Below are 6,000 nucleotides of genomic sequence, written 5' to 3' on the forward strand. Positions count from 1 at the left end.
TATACTGTATGTAACTATACAACTGTTATCTATATATACTGTATGTAACTATACAACCGTTATCTATATACTGTATGTAACTATACAACCATTATATATGTATATACACTGTATATACAACCATTATCTATATATACTGTATGTAACTATACAACTGTTATCTATATACACTGTATGTAACTATACAACCATTATCTATATATACTGTATGTAACTATACAACCGTTATCTATATATACTGTATGTAACTATACAACCATTATCTATATACTGTATGTAACTATACAACCGTTATCTATATACTGTATGTAACTATACAACTGTTATCTATATACTGTATGTAACTATACAACCGTTATCTATATATACTGTATGTAACTATACAACCGTTATCTATATATACTGTATGTAACTATACAACTGTTATCTATATATACTGTATGTAACTATACAACCATTATATATATACTGTATGTAACTATACAACTGTTATCTATATACTGTATGTAACTATACAACCGTTATCTATATATACTGTATGTAACTATACAACCGTTATCTATATATACTGTATGTAACTATACAACTGTTATCTATATATACTGTATGTAACTATACAACCATTATATATATACTGTATGTAACTATACAACCGTTATCTATATATACTGTATGTAACTATACAACCATTATCTATATACTGTATGTAACTATACAACCATTATCTATATATACTGTATGTAACTATACAACCATTATCTATATACTGTATGTAACTATACAACCATTATCTATATACTGTATGTAACTATACAACCATTATCTATATATACTGTATGTAACTATACAACTGTTATCTATATACTGTATGTAACTATACAACTGTTATCTATATACTGTATGTAACTATACAACTGTTATCTATATACTGTATGTAACTATACAACTGTTATCTATATACTGTATGTAACTATACAACTGTTATCTATATACTGTATGTAACTATACAACTGTTATCTATATACTGTATGTAACTATACAACCATTATCTATATACTGTATGTAACTATACAACCATTATCTATATACTGTATGTAACTATACAACTGTTATCTATATACTGTATGTAACTATACAACTGTTATCTATATATACTGTATGTAACTATACAACTGTTATCTATATATACTGTATGTAACTATACAACCATTATCTATATACTGTATGTAACTATACAACCATTATCTATATACTGTATGTAACTATACAACCATTATCTATATATACTGTATGTAACTATACAACTGTTATCTATATACTGTATGTAACTATACAACCGTTATCTATATATACTGTATGTAACTATACAACTGTTATCTATATATACTGTATGTAACTATACAACCATTATCTATATACTGTATGTAACTATACAACCATTATCTATATATACTGTATGTAACTATACAACCATTATCTATATATACTGTATGTAACTATACAACCATTATCTATATATACTGTATGTAACTATACAACCATTATCTATATACTGTATGTAACTATACAACCATTATATATATACTGTATGTAACTATACAACCGTTATCTATATATACTGTATGTAACTATACAACCATTATATACTGTATGTAACTATACAACTGTTATCTATATACTGTATGTAACTATACAACCATTATCTATATATACTGTATGTAACTATACAACCATTATATACTGTATGTAACTATACAACTGTTATCTATATACTGTATGTAACTATACAACCATTATCTATATATACTGTATGTAACTATACAATCATTATCTATATATACTGTATGTAACTATACAACTGTTATCTATATATACTGTATGTAACTATACAACCGTTATCTATATACTGTATGTAACTATACAACCGTTATCTATATATACTGTATGTAACTATACAACCATTATCTATATATACTGTATGTAACTATACAACTGTTATCTATATATACTGTATGTAACTATACAACCATTATCTATATACTGTATGTAACTATACAACCATTATCTATATATACTGTATGTAACTATACAATCATTATCTATATATATACACTGTATATACAATCATTATCTATATATACACTGTATATACAACCATTATCTATATATACACTGTATATACAACCATTATTTATATATACCGTATGTAACTATACAACCATTATCTATATACTGTATGTAACTATACAACCATTATCTATATACTGTATGTAACTATACAACCATTATCTATATACTGTATGTAACTATACAACCGTTATCTATATACTGTATGTAACTATACAACTGTTATCTATATATACTGTATGTAACTATACAACCGTTATCTATATACTGTATGTAACTATACAACCGTTATCTATATATACTGTATGTAACTATACAACCATTATCTATATATACTGTATGTAACTATACAACTGTTATCTATATATACTGTATGTAACTATACAACCATTATCTATATACTGTATGTAACTATACAACCATTATCTATATATACTGTATGTAACTATACAATCATTATCTATATATATACACTGTATATACAATCATTATCTATATATACACTGTATATACAACCATTATCTATATATACACTGTATATACAACCATTATTTATATATACCGTATGTAACTATACAACCATTATCTATATACTGTATGTAACTATACAACCATTATCTATATACTGTATGTAACTATACAACTGTTATCTATATATACTGTATGTAACTATACAACCATTATCTATATACTGTATGTAACTATACAACTGTTATCTATATATACTGTATGTAACTATACAACCATTATCTATATACTGTATGTAACTATACAACTGTTATCTATATATACTGTATGTAACTATACAACCGTTATCTATATACTGTATGTAACTATACAATCATTATCTATATATACTGTATGTAACTATACAACCATTATCTATATACTGTATGTAACTATACAACTGTTATCTATATATACTGTATGTAACTATACAACCATTATCTATATACTGTATGTAACTATACAATCATTATCTATATATACTGTATGTAACTATACAACCGTTATCTATATACTGTATGTAACTATACAACCATTAGATATATATATACTGTATGTACCTATACAACCGTTATCTATATACTGTATGTAACTATACAATCATTATCTATATATACTGTATGTACCTATACAACCATTATCTATATATACTGTATGTAACTATACAACCGTTATCTATATATACTGTATGTAACTATACAACCGTTATCTATATACTGTATGTAACTATGCAACCATTGTCTATATACACTGTATGTAACTATACAACCATTATCTATATACTGTATGTAACTATACAACCATTATCTATATACTGTATGTAACTATACAACCATTATCTATATACTGTATGTAACTATACAACCATTATCTATATACTGTATGTAACTATACAACCGTTATCTATATATACTGTATGTAACTATACAACTGTTATCTATATATACTGTATGTAACTATACAACCGTTATCTATATATACTGTATGTAACTATACAACCGTTATCTATATATACTGTATGTAACTATACAATCATTGTCTACAGTGGGCAGAAAAGTATTTAGTCAGCCACCAATTGTGCAAGTTCTCCCACGTATAAAGATGAGAGGCTGTAATTTTCCTCATAGGTTATAACCTCAACTATGAGAGACAATGAGAAAAAAATCCATAAAATCACATTGGCCCTCATTTACTATTCTAAACCCGACCTCTTTTGTCGGGTTTTTTTGGCGCATCTTTGTCTGCGCCATGTCGCAGACATCGTGCGCCAGTCTGCGACACCATGCAACATTTTTTCCCGACGGACCCGATGTGGATTCTCCCAAACCCGAAAAAGGGGCGTTACCCGACATTTCTGAGCTTTCCCACGTATTTATTAAGGTTTCCAACCCGAATATGTTGAATTGTTGTGGATTTTTTCCCAACAGCTCAGAGGAGTTGGAAACCAAAACCAACAAAACCCACGTGCGACAAACAGGATGCGACATAATAATAAATACCAGGGAAAAAAGCAGTCGGGTAAGAAAGCAAGATAGACCTACAACCCGATTTTCTTAGTAAATGAGGGCCATTGTCTGATTTTTAAAGAATTTATTTGCAAATTATGGTGGTAAATAAGTATTTGGCCAATAACAAAAGTTCCTCTCAATACTTTGTTATATCCCCTTTGTTGGCAGTGACAGAGGTCAAACGTTTGCTGTAAGTCTTCACAAGGTTTTCACACACTGTTGCTGGTATTTTGGCCCATTCCTCCATGCAGATCTCCTCTAGAGCAGTGATGTTTTGGGGCAGTCGCTGGGCAACATGGACTTTCAACTCCCTCCAAAGGTTTTCTATGGGGTTGAGATCTGGAGACTGGCTAGGACAGGGGTCTGCAACCTTTAAGACAAAAAGAGCAACTTGGACCCGTTTCCTAAGAAAAAAAAAAACCTGGGAGCCGCAAAACCATTGCGACATTTAAAACAAATATAACACTGCATATATTGTTTCTTACCTTAATGCTATGTATACAGGATCGTGCAGTCAGCTGTCAATCTGAAGAAAAAAAGGACTTTCGCTTAACAATGTAAAATATATTTTTGCTGGGGTGGGCTTTTTTTGGGCCCAGGCTTGGGATGGGCTTTTTTTGGGCCCAGGCCTGGGGTGGGCTTTTTTTGGGCCCAGGCCTGGGGTGGGCTTTTTTTGGGCATGGCGTCTTCCTCTCCCGGCGGCGCTCCTCGACTGAGGCGCAGGCCGGCGACGTCACTGTCATGTGACGTTACATTGTCACATGACAGTGAGGATCCGCGCGGCCCCAGAAGAAGAGACTCCGCTCCGATGGCACCAGGGCAGGTAAGTAAACCGATGACACCGTGACAGCGGCTCACAGGCTCAGATCATTCCAGGACACTGCATTGTCCCGGAATGAGGGTGACCGGGACCCGGGACAGACTCGCGGAGCCGCGGCAAAGGAGTAAAAGAGCCGCATGCGGCTCCGGAGCCGAGGGTTGCCGACCCCTGGGCTAGGCCACTCCAGGACCTTGAAATGCTTCTTACGAAGCCACTCCTTCATTGCCCGGGTGGTGTGTTTGGGATCATTGCCATGCTGAAAGATCCAGCCACGTTTCATCTTTAATGCCTTTGCTGATGGAAGGAGGTTTTCACTCAAAATCCCACGATACATGGCCCCATTCATTGTTTACACGGATCAGTCACCCTGGTCCCTTTGCTGAAAAATAGCCCCAAAGCATGAGGTTTCCACCCCCATGCTTCACAGTAGGTATGGTGTTCTTTGGATGCAACTCAGCATTCTTTCTCCTCCAAAAACGACGAGTTGAGTTTTTACAAAAAAGTTCTACTTTGGTTTCATCTGACCATATGACATTCTCCCAATACTCTTCTGGATCATCCAAATGCTCTCTAGCCAACTTCAGACAGGCCCGGACATGTACTGGCTTAAGCAGGGGGACACGTCTGGCACTGCATGATTTGAGTCCCTGGCTGTGTAGTGTGTTACTGATGGTAGCCTTTGTTACTTTGGTCCCAGCTCTCTGCAGGTCAATCACTAGGTCCCCCCATGTGGTTCTCGGATTTTTGCTCACTGTTCTTGTGATTATTTTGACAGCGCGGGGTGAGATCTTGCGTGGAGCCCCAGATAGAGGGAGATTATCAGTGGTCTTGTATGTCTTCCATTTTCTAATAATTGTTCCCACAGTTGATTTCTTCACACCAAGCTGCTTGCCTATTGCAGATTCAGTCTTCTCAGCCTGGTGCAGGTCTACAATTTTGTTTCTGGTGTCCTTCAACAGCTCTTTGGTCTGTGCCATAGTGGAGTTTGGAGTGTGAGGTTGTGGACAGGTGTTTTTTATACTGATAACAAGTTCAAAC

The 6,000-nt window shown here is 33.4% G+C and overlaps 1 protein-coding gene and 1 long non-coding RNA gene across 3 annotated transcripts in view; one reads left to right on the forward strand and one right to left on the reverse strand.

The window, feature by feature from the left end:
• Positions 1-6,000, forward strand: part of SEC14L5 (SEC14 like lipid binding 5) — a 107,913-nt gene that overhangs the window by 80,930 nt on the left and 20,983 nt on the right. The gene's annotated exons all lie outside the window — the stretch shown is intronic.
• The window catches only part of LOC130285560 (uncharacterized), a 30,552-nt gene that overhangs the window by 10,583 nt on the left and 13,969 nt on the right, over positions 1-6,000 (reverse strand). The gene's annotated exons all lie outside the window — the stretch shown is intronic.

The sequence above is a fragment of the Hyla sarda genome, chromosome 8, assembly GCF_029499605.1.
Source record: "Hyla sarda isolate aHylSar1 chromosome 8, aHylSar1.hap1, whole genome shotgun sequence".
Classification (NCBI taxonomy): domain Eukaryota; kingdom Metazoa; phylum Chordata; class Amphibia; order Anura; family Hylidae; genus Hyla; species Hyla sarda.